Consider the following 24,972-nt stretch of genomic DNA (forward strand, 5'->3'; position numbering starts at 1 on the left):
GGCACCAGAGTGTGGCGACTCGGGGATCACAAGCCTACTTGTGACATAAATAATAAAGTAAATAAATAAATGAAATCTGAAATAAAATCAGGAATTGCTGGAAAACCGCAGTGAGTGTGTCAGCATCTGTGGAGAGAAAGAGTTCGGGTTTTGCATCTAACATATCTCAGAAGATTGATGAAGGGTCAAATTAGACAGGAAATGTTAACTCTATCTGGCCTATTGCTGCACACCCTTCACTTTTTCACCCTCATCACCATATCTGGACATTCCACCCTTCTGACCCAGGGTGATATGCTTGGGGCCTCCCACAGCTGCTAGGTGGCGTGGGGACTAAGATGTATCATCAGAACCGGGTGGCACAGTGGTTTGCACTGCTGACTCACAGCGCCAGCGACCCGAGTTCCATTCCCGCCTTGGTCGACTGGCTGGAGTTTGCACGTTCTCCTCGTGCCCTGCGTGGGTTTCCTCCGGGTGCTCCGGTTTCCTCCCACACTCCAAAGATGTGCAGGTTAGGTGGATTGGCCATGCTAAATTGCCCCTCAGTGTCCAAAGATGTGTAAATTAGGTGGATTAGCCATGGTAAATTGCGTGGGGTTGTGGGGATAGAGTGGGGGACAGGCACTGGGTAAGATACTCAGTCAGAGGGTCAGTGCAGACCCGATGAGCCAAGTAGCCTTTTTCTGAACTGTAGGTATTCTATGATTCTATGAATGACATTTTAACTTGATTTGTTACATTCCCTTTGAGGTTTTGTCTGTTTTTATTGTGGTGTCTCTTTAAGGGGGCTGTATATCAGTTAATGTATGATGGGTAGGTGCCGGTGTTGGACTGGGGTGGGCAGAGTGAGAAGTCTCACAACATCAGGTTAAAGTCCAACAGGTTTATTTGGAATCACGAGCTTTCAGGTGATGAAGGAGCAGCGCTCCGAAAGCTCGTGCGACCAAAAAAAGCTGTTGGACTTTAACCTGGTGTTGTGAGACTTCTTACTCAGTTAATGTATTAATTAGTTTTGTTTTAATTAGTATGCTCAAAAGAGTAAGAATGGTGGACAGTTGGGACACTGGGGTTGGAAGGAGAGCGACGAGACTGAACAGACTCAATAAACTCTCTCGGTAAAGAAACATTCGGTGTCTTGGTTTTAATGTCACCACTGGCTTGGATTCTATTCACAACATACAATACCTTCCGGAACTCACCGAACCGTCCACAATTCATCAGGGCATCTTATCATGAGGGGTACCCGTGCCACGTATAACACTGTCCATATCCAATATTATAGAAAGGACATGGAGGCCATGATAAGAAAAGACACATTAATATCTAGGTGTCAACCTCTCTAGAAGTTATGGGTCTCTTTTGTTTTGCTGAAAAGAAATGGTGCGGAGTTGCCGGCGTTGGACTGGCGTGGGCATAGTGAGAAGCCTCACAACACCAGGTTAAAGTCCAACAGGTTTATTTGGGATCACGAGCACTGCATGTAACCCCCACCATTTGGCCTGGGCTTGCAAAGTCCTACTAACTGCCCTGCCTTGAGTCAATTCACACCTCTTTAACCCGTGATTATCCCTCTCTCCACTCGCATTGTCTGCACCTGTAAAGACTCGCATTCCAACCATTATCTTGTAATTGAGTCTGTGTCTATATCTGCCCTGTTTGTGAACCCAACTCTCCATTCACCTGATGAAGGAGCAGCGCACCGAAAGCTCGTGATTCCAAATAAACCTGGACTTTAACCTGGTGTTGTGAGACTTCTTACTGTAAAAGAGAAGGTTGAGGAGGAAGCTTTTCAAGGTCTGCAAAGACTGGAGAGTCCTTGAGGAAGAGGAAACCTAGAGGCCATCGATACAAGATAGTCAAAACAAAATCCAATGGGGAATCCAGATGAAATGCCTTTACCTGGAGAGTGGTGAGAATGTGGAATTGGCTCAGGTGAATTGTATCGGTGCATTTAAGAGGAAGATCGATAAGCACATGAGCAGAATGGAGTAGAGAGTTATGCTGATAGGTTTAGAAGAAGGCGGGTGACCCAGGTCACATGTGGAGTATGAATGTAGGTATATATTTACTGGGCTGAATGGCCTGTCCCTGTGCTGTACAGGCTAAAGGAATCAAGGGGCATGGAGAGAAAGTGGGAGTGCGATACTGAAAGTGCAAGCTCGGCACAACATCGTGGGCCGAAGGGCCTGTTCTGTGCTGTACTGTTCTATGTTCAATGATCAACCATGATCGTATTGAGTGGTGGTGCAGGTTCGAGGGGCCAAATGGCCTTCTCCTGCACCTGTTTTCTATGTTTCTATTGCAGTATTTTTATCTAATATCTGCATAAGAAAACCTTTTCTACTGGAATAGGGATCACCTGACAGGAATCAGGAGCAGGAACTTTGCATTATCCCCTTCTCCTTATCCTGTTGCTGCTCCTGGGGTTGGGATCAGCTATTTTAGCAAAGCTCAATGGTCTAATTTGTATCTTCCTGACCTCATAGAATCCCTACAGAGCAGAAAGAGGCAATTCGGCCCATCGAGTCTGCACCGACAACAATCCCACTCCATGCCCTATCCTTATTAACCTTATTGACCTTACTAACCTTATTAACCTATCCTTACTAACCTTATTAACCTTACTAACCTTATTGAGTTTTTTGAGAAAGTGACCAAGGAGGTGGATGGGGGCAAGGCAGTGGACGTGGTATATATGGATTTTAGTAAGGCGTTTGATAAGGTTCACCATGGTAGGCTTCTGCAGAAAATGCAGATGTATGGGATTGGGGGTGATCTAGGAAATTGGATCAGGAATTGGCTAGCGGATAGGAAACAGAGGGTGGTGGTTGATAGTAAATATTCATCATGGAGTGCGGTTACAAGTGGTGTACCTCAGGGATCTGTTTTGGGGCCACTGCTGTTTGTAATATTTATTAATGATCTGGATGAGGGTATAGTTGGGTGGATTAGCAAATTTGCTGATGACACCAAAGTCGGTGGTGTGGTAGACAGTGAGGAAGGGTGTCGTAGTTTGCAGGAAGACTTAGACAGGTTGCAAAGTTGGGCCGAGAGGTGGCGGATGGAGTTTAATGCGGAGAAGTGTGAGGTAATTCACTTTGGTAGGAATAACAGATGTGTTGAGTATAGGGCTAACGGGAGGACTTTGAATAGTGTGGAGGAGCAGAGGGATCTAGGTGTATGTGTGCATAGATCCCTGAAAGTTGGGAATCAAGTAGATAAGGTTGTTAAGAAGGCATATGGTGTCTTGGCGTTTATTGGTAGGGGGATTGAATTTAGGAGTCGTAGCGTTATGTTGCAACTGTACACAACTCTGGTGCGGCCGCACTTGGAGTACTGTGTGCAGTTCTGGTCCCCACATTACAGGAAGGATGTGGAGGCTTTGGAGAGGGTGCAGAGGAGGTTTACCAGGATGTTGCCTGGTATGGAGGGGAGATCCTATGAGGAGAGGCTGAGGGATTTGGGATTGTTTTCGCTGGAAAGGCGGCGGCTAAGAGGGGATCTTATTGAAACATATAAGATGATTAGAGGTTTAGATAGGGTGGATAGTGATAGCCTTTTTCCTCTGATGGAGAAATCCAGCACGAGGGGGCATGGCTTTAAATTGAGGGGGGGTAGTTATAGAACCGATGTCAGGGGTAGGTTCTTTACCCAGAGGGTGGTGAGGGATTGGAATGCCCTGCCAGCATCAGTAGTAAATGCGCCTAGTTTGGGGGCGTTTAAGAGATCCGTAGATAGGTTCATGGACGAAAAGAAATTGGTTTAGGTTGGAGGGTCACAGTTTTTTTTTTAACTGGTCGGTGCAACATCGTGGGCCGAAGGGCCTGTTCTGCGCTGTAATGTTCTATGTTCTATGTTCTATGTTCTATAACCCCGTGTATTTACCCTAGCTAATCCCCCTGACACTAATAGCAAGGCCAACCCACCTAACCTGCACATCTTTGGACTGTGGGAGGAAACCGGAGCACCCGGAGGAAACCCACGGCAGACACGGGGGGGAAGAACGTGTAAACTCCACACAGTCACACGAGGCCGGAATGGAACCCAGGTCCCTGGCGCTGTGAGACAGCAGTGCTAACCACTTTGCCACCATGCCACCCGATTAGTTTAGCTAAATTCTGTGCAGTGCCACTAATTGATCTCATCTCATTGAGTTCTAGCTGATGAATTCCTCCACAGACTAGCTCTAATGCGGCTAGACACTGACTAGCTTGTCACAGCCCAAACCTGAGAAGTCTAGACCCTGATTAATCACATAGCCAAGTCAGTCCTAGTCAGAACTCTAATCTGCCAATTACAGAATAGAACCAACTCTCTACACTCTTGCCTTATCCATGGGGCAATGATTCAGGGGATGGCAGAGAGGGAGATGTAACCTCTTCCCAATAATTCTACCTGTGGCATTTGATTGTCCTTGTTTGCCCTGCGTCCGGGTCAGATCATTCCATAATGCATGTCTCCATTTCCTCGCGGTCGTTTGAACCTCCACAACGGCTTCACTGGATGTTTCGACTCTGGAAGCTTTCATGAGGGTGAGGTTTTGGCCAAATGTGGAGGATGCAGCCAAGGGGCAATTTTATCGCCTCATTTGTCAGTCGTCCAAAATATACAGTCTACGGAACAAGTGTTTATATATTTTAAAAATGCGGTCGATTCGAAATGAGGGCATGGCTCAAGGCAGTTGACAAACACATTCTGGAGACAGGTTGGGGGCAGAACTCACATTTGATGCCCGTACATCCCATGGTTGCTGGTGCCCATCTGCCAATGCCAGCTGGCCTGGGGGCCAGTGTTGGGCCGTCCTGTCCTCTCACGCATCCATACACGGAACACTAACAGTTTCACATTTGCCGCCTGTTTCTATTAATCAGCAGTACCCTGAGGTTAGATATTAATCTGCGCTCTGTCCAAGAGTAGACAGAATCCCAGGTGACTCCTGTCCACATGTAACCAGGAGCGTGCAGTTTCCTGTTTGTGCATTACCACCGACACTTTAAACAAGCAGATCATTAAGTAGACAGCTGGCCACGGGGGTAGGAGGAGCAATCAGTCCAGTTGAGATAAATGAACCAAATGAAACCAAATGGTCTTTCTCATGCATGACTCCAGCGAGCTTGTGTTGGCCAGAAGTTGTTTCCTCAACTGTAATGTTGCAAAATCACACCTACCCTTCATGAAGCAAGACTTGGACACTTATCAAATCTGTGACATAAATATAGATATTTAGAATGTATCAACAGCACAGAGACAGGCCCTTCAGCCCAAACTGGTCCATGCTGACCAAAATGACCATCTAAGCTAACCCCATTTGCCTGCATTTGGCCCATATCCCTCTAAACCTTTCCTATCCATGTATCTGTCCAAATGCCTTTTAAATGTTGTCAATGTCCCTGCCTCAACCCCTTCCCCCGGCAGCTCATTCCACACACGCACCACCCTCTGTGTAAAAGTTACTCCTCAGGTTCCCATTAATTCTTTCCCCTCTTAACTGAAACCTGTGCCCTCTCGTTCTCGATTCCCCAACCCTGGGAAAAAGACTGAGTGCATTCACCCTATCCATGCCTCTCATGATCTTATACACCTCTATAAGATCACTCCTCAGTCTCCAACACTACAAAGAAAAAAGTCCCAGCCTGTCCAATCTCTCCTTCTAACTCAGTCCCTTGAGTCCTGGCAACATCCTTGTAAATCTCTTCAGCTCTCTCCAGTTTAATAGCATCTTTCCCATAGCAAGGCATTGGGTGTTGATAATTTTTGGCATGGTCTTTGCAGCTGCATCTTCACTATCCCCTCTAAAACCCTCAAAGATGACTTCACCTCAAAGCTCACGCCTACCTCTCTGCTTGAAATCTCCTCTTCTGATTGGTTCACAGTGCAGAAGCAGCCCTGGCGAAAGTCGCCAATGAAATCCATTCCTAAATTAGTTCATGACCTGTTCTCGCTCCTCTCCACCTCTGCTCCTCCCCTGTGTTCAACACTGACAACCGTAACCTTCTCCCCCCTCTGCCTCACACCCTTCCACTCCTACTGCCCAACACAAACAACAAAAACAGATAGAACAAGAGAAACTAGAAGCAGGAGGAGGCCGTTCGGCCCTTCCAGCCTGCTCCACCATTCATTATGATCATGGCTGATCATCAAATTCAATATCCTGATTCCCCCTTCCCCCCATATCCCTTGATCCCTTTAGCCCCAAGAGCTATATCTAATTTCTTCTTGAAATCACACAATGTTTTGGCCTCAACTACTTTCTGTGGGAGTGAATTCCACACATTCACCACCCTCTGGGTGAAGAAATTTCTACGCACCTCAGTCCTAAAAGGTTTACTCCTTATCCTCAAACTATGACCTCTTGTTCTGGACTCCTCCACTGGTCAGTTTACAGTTTAAAGTTTATTTATTAGTGTTACAAGTAGACTTACATTAACACTGCAATTAAGTTACTGTGAAAATCCCCTAGTCGCCCACACTCCGGTGTCTGTTTGGGTACACAGGGAGGATTTAGCATGGCCCATGCACCTAACCTGCATGTCTTTCAGACTGTGGGAGGAAACCGGAGCACCCGGAGGAAACCCACGCAGACACGGGGAGAACGTGCAGACTCCGCACAGACAGCGACCCAATCCGGGAATCGAATCTGGGTCCCTGGAGCTGTGAGGCAGCTGTGCTAACCCACTGTGCCACCGTGCCACCGTGCCGATCATGGGACCTTGCTGCGTATGGTTCAGTTGCCACTTTTGGAAATGGGTCAATAGCAGCTGCGCTCCCAAAATATCCCATTGATTTTCCGATGTTCTCGGTTATTGAAGAAACGTGGCTTCCTGCTCCACTCTCTGCAGCTTTGGCAATGCCTACAGCCAGGAATTAGGATTCCCGTTGTCCATAACGGTGAACAATGGGAATTGCATTGTCTGGCTCAAAACTGGTTAAGACTCAAGATCTTGATGGAGCTATTGCCAATCAGCGCAAGTTTCCTTAAAGAAGTCCATAAAATTATGAGAGACAGAGATAGGGTCGACAGTCAAAATCTTTTCCCCAGAGTTGAAATGTCTAATACTAGGTGAGAGGGGGGGAAAGTTCAAAGGAGATGTGAGAGGCAAGTTTTTTACACAGAGAGTGGCAGGTGCCTGGAAATGTGCTGCCAGGGGTGATGGTGGAGGCAGATACGATAGGGGCGTTTAAGGGGCTTTTAGATAAGCGCATGAATATGCAGGGAATAGAGAGATATGGAGCAAGGGCAGGCAGAAGGGCCCTTGGTTAATTTGGCACCATGTTCGGCACAACATTGTGGGCCGAAGGGCCTGTTCCTGTGCTGTGCTGTTCTATAAATTGGAGGATGAGGGATAAAGTCATGTAGCCCTATCGAAATCAATCGCATTCATCCTCCATCTCCCCCAAGCCTAGTGACCTTAAACTCCGCCATCTTGTCTCCTTCCATCTCCAGTCAGAGGCATCCCGTGATTGGTAACGCTCAAAGTGGAGGCGCAGTTATCCCGGGTTTGCGATTCCCCCAGCACAAGGTGCAGTCAAACTGAGAGAAAGCCAGCCACGATGCCTGTGAATTAATCAGCCAACTCTGAGAGAGAATTAGCAGTCATAGATTTTTCCATAAAACAGTTCCATTTTTATAGGTCCTGTCAGGTGTCATGACTCAATGTCATTTACAAATTAAAAAAAACACAAAATCTTGTTAGAGGTTTTATTGAGATGCAGCTGTTGATTCATTCCGGGAGCCGCACACTTTCCTGAAGTGTTATTGATCTAGCATAAATGAACTCTGCTGCCAATCTAAATATAGCTGAATGCTGCACATGCATTTTGCTGAACGCACGCATGCTATGTACAGAGCAGGGAGAGAAATTATTATTGATTGAACTCCTCGATGAACTGCCAATGTGACACCATTCCAAGATGGAAAAGGTGTAATCGTGGAGGTGCCGTTACTCCAGGAGTTACTGGCCTGCAGCATCCAAGGGGCTGGGAATATTTCATTTTGAACCGAAACAGGGAATGTTATTGCTGGGATAATTAGAGAAACTCATTCTGAGGATTCATTGAAACAGGTGGTCTGTAATAAGTCCTCAGAGGCAGAAGTCCCTTCACCAAAACCCCTTTATTTATAACTCGGACAACAGCATACGGAGAGCTTTCAGATAGCAGCCTACACCTGGAGGTCCCAGAGGAACTGACACTCCTGGTTAAATACAAAGCAAGAGGCTCCCTGATTGGCCAATCAATTTGGCCCTTAATCAGGGAGTTCACGTTCTAACAGGCCCCCCTCAATTGCCTGATTAAAGTCTTTACAGGGGCCCACTGCTAATTAACTTTACGTTTTGCAGTTTTCTCTTTGTTGGGCATGAGAGGGGGGCACGACCCCGTCTGTTCCTGCATGGTTTTGGGGGATACACAGCACCACCTCGAGGTTCCCCTCCAAGCCACTCGCCATCCTGACTTACAAAGAACAAAGAAAGGTACAGCACAAGAACAGATCCTTCGGCCCTCCAAGCCTGTGTCGATCTTGATGCTCTAACTAAAAAAAAAACCTTCTGCCCTGACTCGGTCCGTATCCCTCTATTCCCTCCCTATTCATGTACCCATCGTGATGCCTCTTAAATGTTTCTAACGTGCCTGCTTCCACCACCTCCTCTGGCAGCGCGTCCCAGGCACCCACCACTCTCTGTGAAAAACTTCCCCCTTTTGGAAATATATTGGCCGTTCCTTCGCAGTCTCTGGGTCAATGTCCTTGAATTCCCTCCCAAACGGCATTGTGGGTCAACCCACAGCACGTGGACTGCAGCGATTCAAGAAGGCAGCTCACCACCACCTTCTCAAGGGGCAACTAGGGATGGGCAATAAATGCTAGCCCAGCCAGCGACGCCCATGTCCCACGAATGAATGAGAAAAGGATGGTATTGTTGGGGCTAGGTTGTAGTGCAATGTAAAATTTACACTGATGATGCAGGTGGCAAAATACGGCCAGAATCGGCTGGGCACTGTAGCAGTTTTGCCAAGGGCTACTTAGGACCGTTTGAATGAGCCCAAAAGTAAACGTTCTCGTCTGAAAGAGAACATGAGTTAATGTCCCACCAGGTCCTCCCTTCCGCCCCATCCTCATAACCCTGCACATTTACCACGGCTAATCCACCTAACCCACACATCTTGCCTCAGGAGATAGTCCCATCATCACAGGGATCATCAGCCTGGTGAACCTCCACTGCACTTCCTCTGAGGCCAGCACATCCTTCCTTAGGCAAGGAGTCCAAAACTGTGCCCAATATTCCAGGTGCGGTCTCCCCATGGTCTATACTCCAATGCTTCTGGATTCAAATCCTCTTGTAATAAATGTTGACATACCATTAGCCTTACTAACTGCTTGCTGCACCAGAATGTTAGCTTTTCGTGACTTGTGAACAAGTCTTCCCAGGAACCTTTGGATGTCAACACTTCCCAATCTCTCATCAGTTGAGAAATGTTCTGCATTTCTGTTTTTTCAACTACTGTAAATAACTTCACATTTTTCGACGTTATATTCCCTGCTCTTGCCCACTCACCTACTCTGCCTAAACCCCTCAATGTCTCTTAGCATCCTCCTCACACTCTGCTATATTTTGTGCCATCAACAAACTTGGAGATATTACATTTGGTTCTTTGATATTAATTGCGAATAGTCAGTGCGAAGCTTGCTCCTTGCAGCGACAGCCTAAACAGCCTAAAGAACAGCTGTATAGCGTGCTGGTGAGGCCACACCTGGAGTACTGTGTACAGTTTTGGTCTCCTTACTTGAGAAAGGATATATTGGCATTGGAGGGGGTGCGGAGGAGATTCACTAGGTTGATTCCGGAGTTGAGAGGGTTGGCTTATGAGGAGAGACTGAGTAGACTGGGGCTATACTCATTGGAATTCAAAAGAATGAGGAGAGATCTTATAGAAATGTATAAGATTATGAAGGGAATAGATAAGATAGAAGCAGGGAAGTTGTTTCCACTGGCGGGTGAAACTAGAACTATGGGGCATGGCCTCAAAATAAGGGGGAGCTGATTTAGGACTGAGTTGAGGAGGAACTTCTTCACACAAAGGGTTGTGAATCTGTGGAATTCCCTGCCCAGTGAAGCAGTTGAGGCTACTTCATTGAATGTTTTCAAGGGAAGGGTGGATACATTTTTGAACAGTAAAGGAATTAAGGGTTATGGTGAGCGGGCGGGTAAGTGGAGCTGAGTCCACAAAAAGATCAGCCATGACCTTATTGAATGACGGAGCAGGCTCGAGGGGCCAGATGGCCTGCTCCTGCTCCTAGTTCTTATGTTCTTATTAATGACCTCTTTATTGTGACTCTCACTTTTCTATCTGTTGACCAATTCTCAGTCTATGTCAGTGCGTTATTCCCAATCCCACAGGTTCTCATTTTGTTTACTAGCCGTCTGCGTGGAACCTTATCGGAAAGCTTTCTGAAAATCCAAATACACCACCATCCACTGGTTCTCCCTTATCCATTCTGCTAATTACCTCCTCAAAAAACTCCACCAGGTTTGTCAAAGATGATTTCCCTTCAATAAATCCATGACTCTGCCCAACCCTACCAGGGAGGCACTGGCATCGTGATATTGTTGCCGGACGAGTAATCCAGAGACCCAGGGTAATTATCATAGAATCAGACAGTGCAGAAGGAGGCCATTTGGCCCATCGAGTCTGCACAGACCAAACTTCCACCCAGGCCCTATCCCCATAACCCCATGCATTTACCCTAGCTAGGGCCCCTGACACTAAGGAGCAATTTAACATGGCCAATCCACCTAACCCGCACATCTTTGGACTGTGGGAGGAAACCGGAGCACCTGGAGGAAACCCACGCAGACACGGGGAGAATGTGCAAACTCCACACAGACAGTGACCCAAGCCGGGAATCGAACCCTGGTCCTTGGCGCTGTGAGGCAGCAGTGCTAACCACTGTGCCACCGTGCCACCCCATGGTAATGCTGTGGTTACTTGGGTTCGAATCCCGTCACGGCAGATTCTGAAATTTGAATTCGATAAGAATCTGGAATTAAGAATCTACTGAAGACTATGAAACCATTGTCGTAAAAGCCCATCTGGGTCACTAATGTCCTTTAGGGAAGGAAATCTGCCATCCTTACCCGGTCTGGCCTACATGTGACTCCAGAACCCCTCTTAAAATGCCACTTGGAAATGGAGCAAGCCACTCAGCTCAAGGGCAATTAGGGATGGGCAACATATGTTAGCCCAGCCAGCGATGCCCACTTCCCATGAATGGATAACCACTCTGCCACCGTGGTGGCACGGTGGCACAGTGGTCAGCACTGCTGCCTCACAGTACCAGGGACCCAGGTTCAATTCCTGGCTTGGGTCACTGTCTGTGCGGAGTTTGCACGTTCTCCCTGTGTCTGCGTGGGTTTCCTCCGGGTGCTCCAGTTTCCTCCCACACCCCAAAGTTTGTGTGGGTTAGGTGGATTGGCCATGCTAAATTGTCCCTTAGTGTCAGGGGGATTGGCTAGGGTAAATGCATGGGATTACAGGGATAGGGCCTGGGTGGGATTGAGGTTGGTGCAGACTCGAAGGGTTGAGTGGCCTCCCTCTGCATTGTAGGGATTCTATGGATAAAAAAAATATGTTATTTTGTAAGTGCCCAGTTAGGTGGATTGACCATGCTAAATTGCCCCTTAGTGCCCAAAGATGTGCAGATTAGGTGGATTGGCCATGCTAAATTGCCGTTTACTGTCCAAAGATGTGCAAGTTAGATGGATTGGCCATGGTAAATTACCCCTTAGTGTCAGGGGGATTAGCTAGGGTAAATACATGGGGTTATGGGGATAGGGCCTGGTTGAGATTGTGGTTGATGCAGACTCGATGGGCTGAATGGCCTCCTTTTGCACTGCGGATTAGATGATTCTATGAATAGAAAAAAATTGTTATCACATCCTTGATATTAGATTCCAACATTTTCCCTCCTCCTGAGATCAGGCTCACCGGTCTGTCTCCTCTCTCTGTCCCTTTTTAAATAGTGGGGTTACATTTGTTACTCTCCAATCCGCAGGAACTCTCTGGCTAACTGTAAATTCCAGACCCAGGGACAATACTTGGCAATCCCTCAGTCCTGTCACAAAGTCCAATTGCTTCGCTTTTCTGGGTCAGTTGGAGGTTAAACTGGCTCTGTAAAATCATACCCATTTTTTTTAGCAGAAGTGACAAATCAATTTGCGCCTCTCAGTGTTTGCAGACAGATATTTTTGCTTAAGCATTGGATATTGGCGATATCGTTGGGAGAATTGGACTGCGTATTACTGAGCTCAATAGTGCGATGCTGAATTGATACACTGGTTTGAGATGTCACAGTCACTGAACAACCCTTGATTAGTTTGTTTCCTTTCCATGGACCAATTTCACCCTCACATTGTCAGGATAAACTGGTTAGAAATTCATGTCGATGCTTTTACACTAACGCTGTGTCATTGGCAATAAACACACTGCCAAAGGAAATGTTGGGTTCATAGAACATAGAACATTACAGCGCAGAACAGGCCCTTCGGCCCACGATGTTGCACCGACCAGTTAAAAAAAAAAACTGTGACCCTCCAACCTAAACCAATTTCTTTTCGTCCATGAACCTATCTACGGATCTCTTAAACGCCCCCAAACTAGGCGCATTTACAACTGATGCTGGCAGGGCATTCCAATCCCTCACCACCCTCTGGGTAAAGAACCTACCCCTGACATCGGTTCTATAACTACCCCCCCTCAATTTAAAGCCATGCCCCCTCGTGCTGGATTTCTCCATCAGAGGAAAAAGGCTATCACTATCCACCCTATCTAAACCTCTAATCATCTTATATGTTTCAATAAGATCCCCTCTTAGCCGCCGCCTTTCCAGCGAAAACAATCCCAAATCCCTCAGCCTCTCCTCATAGGATCTCCCCTCCATACCAGGCAACATCCTGGTAAACCTCCTCTGCACCCTCTCCAAAGCCTCCACATCCTTCCTGTAATGTGGGGACCAGAACTGCACACAGTACTCCAAGTGCGGCCGCACCAGAGTTGTGTACAGTTGCAACATAACGCTACGACTCCTAAATTCAATCCCCCTACCAATAAACACCAAGACACCATATGCCTTCTTAACAACCTTATCTACTTGATTCCCAACTTTCAGGGATCTATGCACACATACACCTAGATCCCTCTGCTCCTCCACACTATTCAAAGTCCTCCCGTTAGCCCTATACTCAACACATCTGTTATTCCTACCAAAGTGAATTACCTCACACTTCTCCGCATTAAACTCCATCCGCCACCTCTCGGCCCAACTTTGCAACATCAGGCAGCATCAGTAACTCAGGGAGGATAAAAGCCCAAGGAAGGAGATCAGAAACATCAAAAGGAGACTAATTTCACTGGCTGTCGAGGATCATTGAATCCTACAGTGCAGAAAAGGCCCTTTGGCCCATCGAGTCTGCACTGACAACAACCCCCACGTATTTACCCTGCCAAATCCCCCTGACACAAAGGGAGAATTTAGCACAGCCAATCTATGGGCGGCATGGTGGACCCCACAAGACAGGTGTTTCCCGTGTGTCGGTGCAACCTCGAGTGGCCAAATGGCCCTCCTTCACCCACGCAGACACGGGGAGGCACGGTGGCACAGTGGTTAGCACCGCTGCCTCACAGCGCCAGAGACCCGGGTTCAATTCCGGCCTCGGGTCACTGTCTGTGTGGAGTTTGCAAGTTCTTCCCGTGGCTGCATGGGTTTCCTCCAGGTGCTCTGGTTTCCTCCCACAGTCCAAAGCTGTGCGGGTTAGGTGGATTGGCCGTGCGAAATTGCCCCATAAGATATAGGGGGGAATTTTACCATTTGGAGTCTAAGGGCCGGATCCGGGCGTAATGCAGATCCGAGCCCGGAATCCTCTTTCCAGCGCGCCCATACGCTTTTTGCCGGCTCCGGTCCAATCCACGCAGTGGGCGGGGCTTAGCGCTGCCGGAACGATTGGAGCTCTGAACTGCGCATGCGCAGTTTGAAAAAAAATCCGAAGCGGCGTGCCCAGGCGGGGAGAAAAAAAGCAGAGACAGTGGCTCGCTGACCCAGATCATCTGGTGGGGTGGGGGAGGAGGAGGAGGAGAGGGGGCGGGACCCAGATCACCCTCTTGGGGGGGGCGGTGGGAGCAGGAGAGGGGGCGGGACCCAGATCACCCTCTGTGGAGAGGGGAGGAGGAGAGGGGGTGTGACGGGTCCATCTGGCTCACCAAGTCAGTTACAATACTGCGTTCAGCATCTACGGAACCATCTTGGATACAAAGGATAATGGCATTAGGGTTCAGCATGTAAGCCTTGCTTATGCTAAAAATTATATCCTTGGTGTCGGCAGCCATTCCTGATGTTACAGTGCTGATAACACCAGGAAGATCGACCAGTACCATTCATTATCCTTTGTATCCAAGATGGTTCAGTAGATGCTGAACGCAGTATTGTAAATGACTAGGTGAGCCAGATGGACCCACAAGGCAGAAGGAACATCTTTGTGTTGACCAAAGTGGATCTAGCTGAGGAACATACAGCTTATCTTGCTAACGGAAGGATGGTGGAGGGAGACCAGCGATCGAGGTAGGTTGGGGGTGTGCTCTGCCGAGGGGGGCCTGCCTCCCAGGGGGGGTCCGATCCCGGGGGGGGTGGGGGGGGGGGTCTGCTGGGGTGGGGGGGGGGCCTGCCTCCCAGGGGGGTCTGATCCCGGGGGGGGGGGGCGGGGGGCGGGGGTGGTCTGCAGGGGAGGCCTGCCTCCCAGGGGGGTCTGATCCGGGGGGGGGGGTTCTGCCGGGGTGGTTAGCGGGGGGGGGGGGGGGTGCGAAGGATGGTTGAGGAGGATAGTGACTTCACAAGGGCAGAGAGGGCTTCGGAGGTTCCCCTGCAGAATAGAAATCCACTTCGGACTTTTATTCTGCAGGTCGCTAAAACCGCGGATTTGGAACGGTCCAGAAGACGGTAAAGTGGGATTTGGCGGTAGGGTTGGGCGCGCGGTTTATTAAGTCGAGTTAAAAGCATGCTAATGCATTTAAATCGTCGGGCCGCCCTATTCGGGCGCGGGTGGGACCCGCGCCCGAATCGGGTGTTGGTAAAGCCGCGATCTGCTGGATTCGGGTATAGGCCCGATGCCCAATTTTACCGCGATTTCACGCCCGAAGTTTTGATAAAATCGGGCCCTTGGAGTCTAAGGGCTGGATCCGGCTGTAATGCAGATCTGAGCCCGGAATCCTCTTTCCAGCGCGCCCATACGCTTTTTGCCGGCTCCAGTCCGATCTGCGCTGTGGGCGGGGCTTAGCGCTGCCAGAACGATCGGAGCTCTGAACTGCGCATGCGCAGTTCAAATAAAAATCTGAAGCAGCGCGCCCGGGCGGGAAAGAAAAAAACAGCAGAGAGAGCGGGGGGGGGGGGGGGGGGGGGGGGCAGGGGGGGTGGGTGGGGGGCGGGGGGGTGGCAGAGGATGGACGTGGGAGAGTCTTGCAAACTGAAAATAATGTAGCATCCTCTTTGTGCTGCCTAATTATCTATGGGAAAGGTAATTAAACTACAGTGTCCTAGTGAGTAATTCGTGACCTGTATAATACACTTGTGATCTGTAACTGCATTGTTGATGTCCCTGCAGCCATGAGCCAGCTTGGAAGAATTGCCCCCGTGGTGGAACTTGGTTGGAAATAAGATTCAAGGAGATTACTAAATCTGGGAAATCAACCATAGTGAAAAGAAGTTTGTATTGGCAACTCTTCTCTCACATTCCATGGCAGATGTGCCCCTACTTATGAATATGATTTGCATGGGCAACGTTGGGTGCAGCTAATCTGCCTCTGGAGCAGCCTTGGATCCTTTCTTTCATCTTGTTTTCATCTGAACATTGCACAGAATTAGAGGAATTCCCTTTGGAAAATAATGTCAAAATTATAATCGCAGGAACTAAAAACCTGACAGTCAAAAATTTGGGAAAATATTTCAAAATATATATCCCCCCATCCATATGTTGAAATATTTTCCCAAATTTTTGATGAATTACTATGAACAGTATGCTTTGTCTGTATAACGCACAAGAAACAATACTTTTCACTGTATCCAATACATGTGACAATAATAAATCAAAATGAAATCTTCAGCCTAGAGCTGCACAGCGTTGGAATAATTCCTGAGACATTTAAAAATGGTGGTGGGACCCAATTCTGGGATTCCCATCCTAATTCCTGGAATCCTCAATATTTGCCAGTGTGGGATAAGGGTGCAAGTTGTGAGTCTGCACTCTGTGCTCCTAACCCGACTGGGGTACTAAAAGTCCCGACAATGTTCATGGGGTCGGGCCAACTTCTTGACTTGTAGTTTCCCAACCCCTCAGAGGACTTGTGAACCATAGCCTGGGCCCAAGAGACTGCTGAAAAGTAAGTTCAAAAGGTGTGAGTGTCTCTGGTAGTCCCCCCACCCACCTCCATGGCCCCTTTCTCCACCCACATCCCCCGCCCCCCAATGCCAACTGATAGCCCTTCCATGCCCATTCCCATCATACACCATGTACAAAGTCAATGGGCCAATGGCATGTGTGTAACTGCTCAGAAAAAAAACATTCACAAAAACATTGGAAAATAAAACTTGTTGTTCATTCCTGCGACCCAATCGAGGTGTCACTGAGACAAACCATCAGTGAGTGTCAATCACAGGGTTTTCAAACACGTCAAACCCCTTAATCTTGTCCAAATAAATATGAGGCATTGACAAAATAGAATACAGCAATAACTTCTCATAATCACTTAAAGATGTCAATTGAGCGAAAGCAATAGTTCTCTCCAGGTGTAAAAAAACAGAACCCTCCCCCTGAGATAATTATTTGATGAGTTTAAGATCTCAGCCCAGCATACATACTGAGGACAGGTGTCAGAACTCTTCCTGTCGAACTGGATGGCCTCATTATGTATGCTTGACTGAGAGTCCAGTCTCATCAAGTGAGTATTCCAGGTGGGAGCTCTGTTCTGACAACCGGAGAGAATTGTTGAGTTTTCTTGGAGCGGCTTTAATTCTCGCAGTGATTCTTTTTGTCATTGTTTATTTGGACAAGACGAGCTGTGAAGCGTTTGAAGCGTTTGTTGTTGACATTTTAACGATCTGTCTGACTGACACATTTATTCTTTTCCTCGATTCTTTCAGAGGATGTGGACATCCCAAGAAAAGCCAGCAGTTATTGCCCATCCCTAATCGACCAATGCAGCGTCAAACACATTGCTGTGAGTCTGGAGTCACATATAGGCCACACCGGGTAAGGACGGCAGATTTCCTTCCCTAAAGGGACATTAGTGACCCAGATGGGTCTTTCCAACAATCGATGAGAGTTTCATGGTCACCGTTGCAGAGACTAGCTTTCAATCCCAGATTTATTAATTCCACCAGCTGCCATGGTGGGATTTGAACGCAGGATCCAGAGCATTATCCTGGGCCTCTGGGTTACTAGCCCAGTGACATTATCATCGCTGTCTTCCCCCTCCCCGTCCCTCATGGGGTTGTTGGTTTTTTTCTTCAAAACACGATTTGTGAATTTGGTATTTATTTCTGTGCAGTTCCACACATCTCAAAGAACAAAGAAGAGAACAGCACAAGGACAGGCCCTTCAGCCCACTAAGCCTGCGCTGATATATGATGCCTTTCAAAACTACGCGGTCCGTATCCCTCTATTCGCTGCCTACTCCTGTATCTGCCAAGATGCCTCTTAAACGTTGCTATTGTATCTGCTTCCACCACCTCCTCTGGCAGCTCATTCCAGGCACTTACCACCCTCTGTGTAAAAAACTTGCCTCTCACATCTCCTTTAAACTTTCCCCCTTTTACCTTAAACTTATGTCCTATGGGGCGGCACGGTTGCACAGTGGGTTAGCACTGCTGCCTCACAACGGGTTTGATTCCCAGCTTGGGTCACTGTCTGTGCGGAGTCTGCACGTTCTCCCCGTGTCTGCGTTGGTTTCCTTCCGGTGCTCCGGTTTGCTCCCACATTCTGAAAGACATGCTAGTTAGGGTGCATTGACCTGAACAGGTGCCGTAGTGTGGCGACGAGGGGATTTTCACAGCAACTTCATTGCAGTGTTAATGTAAGCCTACTTGTGACTAATAAATAAACTTTAAACTTTTTAACTTTAAACTATGTCCCCCTGTAATTGACATTTCTACTCTGGGAAATGACTCGACTATCCATTCTATCCATGCCTCTCATAATTCTGTAAACTTCCATCAGGTCCCTCAGCCTCTGATGTTCAAGTGAGAACAAACCAAGTTTCTCCAACCTCTCCTCATAGCTAATGCCCTCCATACCAGGCAACATCCTGGTAAATCTTTTCTGTACCCTCTCCAAAGCCTCCACACCCTTCTGGTAGGGTGGCGACCAGAATTGAACACTATATTCCAAATGTCGTTCATATACAGCTGCAACATGACTTGCCAGTTTTTATACTCTATGCCCTGACCGATGAGGGAAAGCATGCCATACGCCTTCTTGACCACTTTATCCACTTGCGTTGCCACTTTCAGGGAACTGTGGACCTGTATGCCCAGATCCCACATTGTTACTATCTGGCTCATTGGTTCTGTACATTGTGTAAACTGGGCGAATGAGCATCCAAGGGCCATGGGGTGGCATGGAGACTAGGTAAGGGGTGAGGTGTAGGTGGCTTGTCAGGCTTTAATACAACTGGAGAACGATTGTGGGCATTCTCAGCAACGCAGCTCATCACTGAGCTGTTGCCATGGTCACCAGTGCTCCAATCCTGTAACCAGCAGGCCCAACTCTATCTTGCACCCACTCCCCTTGAGCGCAAATGTAACCTTTGACCTTTCTACTGAGGCAGGTCTTGAGAGTCCAGATACGTTCTGACTTGATGTGGAGATGCCGGCGTCGGGCTGGGGTAAGCACAGTAAGAAGTCTCACAATACCAGGTTAAAGTCCAACATGTTTATTTGGTAGTACAAGCTTTTGGAGCACCGCTCCTTCATCAGATGAGTGCAGGATTTGGTTCACAAACACGGCATATAATTCACATTCCACCATTATCTTGTAACTGAGTTTGTGTCTATCTATGCCCTGATTTTGAACCAAATTCTGCACTCACCTGATGAAGGAGCAACGCTCCGTAAGCTCATGCTACCAAATAAACCTGTTGGACTTTAACCTGGTGTTGTGAGACTTCTTACTTTCTGATTTGATCAGCCAGCATTATGAGCAGAGATCCAACCTCTGGTGTCATCCTGAGCTGCACTGAGTTTGTTGATTTGATCTGGAGGAGTCTAGAGTGTTTTCCAGGTCAGGGGCAGAGGGAATCCACTGGGATCCTGTCATCCAGTGATCCTCCTTTGGAAATCCACTGGGATCCTGTCATCCAGTGATCCTCCTTTGGAAATCCACTGCGATCCTGTCATCCAGTGATACTACTTTGGAAATCCACTGGGATCCTGTCATCCAGTGATCCTACATTGGAAATCCACTGGGATCCTGTCATCCAGTGATCCTACTTTGGAAATCCACTGGGATCCTGTCATCCAGTGATCCGACTTTGGAAATCCACTGGGATCTTGTCATCCAGTGATTCTACTTTGGAAATCCACTGGGATCCTGTCATCCAGTGATTCTACTTTGGAGATCCATTGGGATCCTGTCATCCAGTGATTCTACTTTGGAAATCCACTGGGATCTTGTTATCCAGAGATCCTTCTTCAAAGATCCACTGAGATTCTGCCCAGAGATCTTATGTCAAAAATCCACTGGGATTCTGTTATCCAGAAATCCTCCTCCAGAAATCCACTGGGATGATTTTATCCAGAGATCCCCTACAGAAATCCACTGGGATTCTGTTATTCAGAGATCCCACCTTATAAATCCACTGGGATTCTGTTATTCAGAGATCCCACTTTATAAATCCACTGGGATGCTGTTATCCAGAGAAGTGTGTTCAGCACCTCCTCATTCTGTGGGGTCGCCTGTCACCCTCTCGAGTTCAGAGTGGAAAATCCTGACTTTGGTTTCTCGGCTGTCCTTGTGTGACTGTGCGGGGCTGAACCATCTCCCAATCAGGGTGGCAAACAGGCAGAACACTGGCAGACCAGAAATCCCATAGGGGTCCCTGCTTCCAGCTTGCTGGGTGCTGGGTGGGGAAGGGGTGGGGAAGGGGTGGGGTGGATGGCTGATTGGGGTGGGGGGAATAGTCTGGTTGTCTGGCTTGATGCTGGAGAGGGGGGAGTTGAAGAAAACCCAAATCCTGGCGCGAGCGTATGGAGGGGTGCGGTTGGGGGGGGAGGGCAGAGAGGTACATCTAGTTTAATTCAGTGGTCCTGTGTCCCAACAAGGGTATGGTAATGGGGGAAAACTCTATTAACCCAAATCCAGAACTCTTGATCCCTTTGGCTGACACCTCTGCTGGGAGCGAATTTATCGAATGTAAATCACAGAATCCCTGCAGTGCAGAAGGAGTGATGTGGACTTACTGTGCAGAAGGAGGCCATTCGGCCCATCGAGTCTGCACTGAGCACAATCCCACCTGGGCCCTATCCCCATAACCCCTTCCATTGACCCTATCTAATCCCCCTGACACTAAGGGACAATTTAGCACGGCCAATCCACCTAACCTGCACATCGTTGGACTGTGGGAGGAAACCGGAGCACCCGGAGGAAACCCACGCAGACACGGGGAGAATGTGCAGACTCCGCACAGACAGTGACCCGAGCCGGGAATCGAACCCGGGTCCCTGGCGCTGTGAGGCAGCAGTGCCAACCACTGTGCCAGTGTGCTGAATGGGTATCATTTCTGCTGTCGATCTAGAATTTGTTTTTCAAGTCGAGAGTTGGCGATGATGTGTGCACGGCGGACAGGTACACGGCCATTCTTCAAATGCTGAATCTCTCCGAGATTTGTTCTGTAACACACAGCCTGCTCCTGCGTGCTTGTTCGAAGCCACGTGTGAGGACATGTGAGGAATGTGCAGGGTGTCTGATTTGTTTTCTGAGTTACAATCACAGCGTGCTGTAAACGCGGCAATGACTGAAGTTCCTAATTAACAGCAACAGTGGGGTTCCACCCTCCCCCTGCCCTCCCCTCCCCTCAGGATCGAGCCAGTGAATGATAAGAAACTGCTCCATCCACCTACAACTGTCACCAGAGAAACTTCTGCTGCATTGAGGTCAGGAGCTGAATTGCTAATGTTGATCAGACTGCTCCTGTGACTCAGGCAGTCACTGCAGCGAGTGGTTAGGCATTATCAGGCAGGAGGCACGGAGGTTTGAGACGCGGCCTACATCGCACGAGGTGATCTCCACACTGCCGATGTTAAGTGCCCTGCAATAGGCAAATACAGAGCAGAGTGAGGAAGCTTCACAACAAGGTAGAAAGATGCTGTGATAACTTCAAAGGAGACTCGTTGTGGCTTCAAGATAAGGACAAAGATCAAAGAAAATTACAGCACAGGAACAGGCCCTTCAGCCCTCCAAGCCTGCACCGACCATGCTGCCCGACTGAACTAAAGCCCCCTACCCTTCCGGGGACCATATCCCTCTATTCCCATCCTATTCATGTATTTATCCAGACGCCCCTTAAAACTCACTATTATATCTGCTTCCACTACCTCCCCCGGCAGCAAGTTCCAGGCACCCACCACCCTCTGTGTAAAAAACGTGCCTCGTACATCTCCTTTAAACCTTGCCCCTCGCACCTTAAACCTATGCCCCCAAGTAATTGACTCTTCCACCCTGGGAAAAAGATTCTGACTATCCACTCTGTCCATGCCCCTCATAATCTTGTAGACTTCTATCAGGTCGCCCCTCAACCTCCGTCGCCCCAATGAGAACAAATCAAGTTTCTCCAACCTCTCCTCATAGCTAATGCCCTCCATACCAGGCAACATCCTGGTAAATCTTTTCTGTACCCTCTCCAAAGCCTCCACACCCTTCTGGTAGTGTGGCGACCAGAATTGAACACTATATTCCAATTGCGGCCTAACTAAGGTTCTATAAAGTTGCAACATGACTTGCCAATTTTTAAACTCAATGCCCCGGCCGATGAAGGCAAGCATGCCGTATGCCTTCTTGACTACCTTCTCCACCTGCGCTTTGCCAACAAACTTACAAGGGATGGTCTGACATAAATACAACACACGTCTACACTCTCCTCCCAGGCTTCAACTGAGGAGCAGCCACTCCCACCCCCACACATCCCTTACCAAGGACGCCCGCCCTTGCACCCAATTGGCTGGGCTTCCCATAGGGTCCAATCCGATCACATGTCCCTCAGTGATCATCCCTTTAAAGGGGACATGCTGCCACACTCCTCTCCCTCCACCCACTAACTCCTGAGTCAACCTATGGATCAAATAAAAAAGGCATCTCTAAACTTCAGCATGCACAACTCAACCAGACGTTAAAGTTTATTTATTAGTGTCACAAGTAGGCTTACATTAACACCGCAATGAAGTTACTGTGAAAATCCCCTAGTCGCCACACTCCGGCGCCTGTTCGGGTACACTGAGCGAGAATTTAGCACGGCCAATGCCAACCTAACCAGCATGTGGGAGGAAACCGGAGCACCCGGAGGAAACTCCCGCAGACTTTGATTTGATTTATTATTGTCACATGTACTGGGATACAGTGAAAAGTATTGTTTCTTGCGTGCTATACAGACAAAGCATACCATTCATAGAGAAGGAAAGGAGAGGGTGCAGAATGTAGTGTTACAGTCATAGCTAAGGTGCAGAGAAAGATCAACTTAATGCAAAGTAAGACCATTCAAAAGTCTGATGGCAGCAGGGAAGAAGCTGTTCTTGAGTCGGTTGGTACGTGACCTCAGACTTTTGTATCTTTTTCCCGAAGGAAGAAGGTGGAAGAGAGAATGTCCGGGCTGTGCGGGGTCCTTGATTATGAGGACATGGGGAGAATGTGCGGAGTTTGCACAGTGTCCTGAGGCCGGAATCGAACCGGGTCCCTGGTGTTGTGCGGCAGCAGTGCTGACCACTGTGCCACCGTGCCGCCCCATCAGGAAAAACTCATCACAAGCTCAGTCTGTCAGGAGACTTCCGGACCTCGGAGGATCATCTCGATTCAGTACGATGATATCCAGTGGATAAAGAATCTGAGCGGACTATTGCTGAAGGTAAACTCATCAATCCGGAGTTGAGATCCTCTTCGGTAGCTGCCGTCTCCTCGGTTTCAGGTCCCGCTGAGTGTTCCAGTCTCCGCCGATATCAGGGATCCCTGTGTCAACATCGGCTGAACATGAGTCTGACACAAGAGGTGCCTGTTGGTCCCGCGTATTGGGCCCAACTCTTTCTACCAAATCATCCACATGTTTTATCACACAACGACCTAACCCTACCCCTAATGTACTTCCACAACGTTGGAGACCGGTCCCGTTCTTTCCACAGTTTTTCCGGCTGCCCATGTCAGTCCTGCTGCAAAGTTCCTGGCCGGAATTAAATCATCAACTTGGAAAACTCTTGTCTTTTCACCTTGAGTCATGGTTTTCTTTCTGGGAGGCTGGCCTAGCCTCCACCCTCCCCGCCCAAACCTGGAAATAGTAAATCCATACCAGTCCACAAATGGTGTCCAATTAGTAATTCGGTTAGCGTGACCCCTGTGGTTGCTTTTAGCGTGGTATTACGTGACAAAATAAATTTGCTAAATGTAAACGGCCTATGAGTTTAAAGTTTATTTATTAGTCTCAGGTAAGGCTGACATTAACATTGCAATGAAGTTACTGTGAAATTCCCCTAGTTGCCACAGTCCGGCCCCTGTTTGGGTCAATGCACCCTAACCAGCACGTCTTTCGGACTGTGGGAGGAAACTGGAGCACCCGGAGGAAACCCACGCAGACACAAGGAGAACGTGCAAACTCCGCGCAGACAGTGACCCAAGCGGGAATCGAACCTGGGTCCCTGGCGCTGTGAGGCAGTGTGAACCCACTGTGACACTATGCTTGCTTCTTCATCGATGATTTGAATGTGTGCACAGCTTGTTCTGCGATCCCGTTGGAAGCTTTGTGGTGAGGTGCTGAGCGAACATGCTGAATATCATTTGACTGAACAAATTCCCGACATTTCTCCACTGTGAATGCTGTGCTGTGCTCCGATGCTCAGACCTCTGGGATGCCATCGATGGAAAAAATCTGCCTCAACTTGTCAATGGTGGCTGTGGCCGTTGTGGATTTTAAAAATTGGACATCCAACCATTCAGAATGCGCATCAACCGGGATGAGAAGCTAATGCCCCCTGAGCGACCCTGCAAAATCTATACGCAGTCTTGACCATGGCCGAGCCAGCCTCTCTCAAGGATACATATTCACCAGTGGTGGCGATACCTGTTGGGCTTCACAGTTTGGGCACTGGCTGACCATCTTTCCATTTATTTATTAATGCCTGGCCACCAAACATCACTCTGGGCCAGTGCTTTCATCCTGCTTCGTCCTGGATGTGCATCGGGTAATTCCTGTACTAAAAGCCATCGCCGCTGGGGTGACTCTAGTGGTGGAATTTTACCGACACGTCCACCCGAGGTTCATACGATCCTGCCCGAGGCCAACAGAGAATATTGTTCCCCGAGCCTCGGCCGCCCCCAGGATCGGGGTGGGCGTGCCAGTAAAATTCCAGCCTATAACATGGGTCCCCTCCACAATAACACGCCGACTCCACATGTTATCTCCATCCTATAAGACCATAAGACATAGGAGCAGAATTAGGCCACTCGGCCCATCAAGTGTGCTCCACCATTCAATCATGGCTGATATTTTTCTCATCCCCATTCTCCTGCCTTTTCCCCATAACCCCTGATCCCCTTGTTAATCAAGAACCTCTGCGGGTAGAGTTGAGGGACCGCAAAGGTAAAAAGACCCTAAGAGACCCAGTGGTTTCAAAAGTGAAGAGGACAGTGATGCAAGAATGGTGATATGATCAGTCAGAGCAACTTAAAACCTTAGCAGCAA

At 48.4% G+C, this 24,972-nt stretch overlaps 1 long non-coding RNA gene across 1 annotated transcript in view; it reads left to right on the top strand.

Annotated features, from left to right (window-relative positions):
* LOC144511477 (uncharacterized) overlaps positions 1 to 23,626 on the top strand; it is a 72,086-nt gene extending 48,460 nt beyond the window's left edge. The window contains exons 2-3 of the long non-coding RNA XR_013500829.1: positions 17,180 to 17,288; positions 22,869 to 23,626. This is a non-coding gene — a long non-coding RNA (uncharacterized LOC144511477). The remainder of the gene's footprint in view (positions 1 to 17,179; positions 17,289 to 22,868) is intronic.
* Positions 23,627 to 24,972: the final 1,346 nt, after the last annotated feature.

Source organism: Mustelus asterias, chromosome 24, assembly GCF_964213995.1.
Source record: "Mustelus asterias chromosome 24, sMusAst1.hap1.1, whole genome shotgun sequence".
NCBI classification, from domain to species: domain Eukaryota; kingdom Metazoa; phylum Chordata; class Chondrichthyes; order Carcharhiniformes; family Triakidae; genus Mustelus; species Mustelus asterias.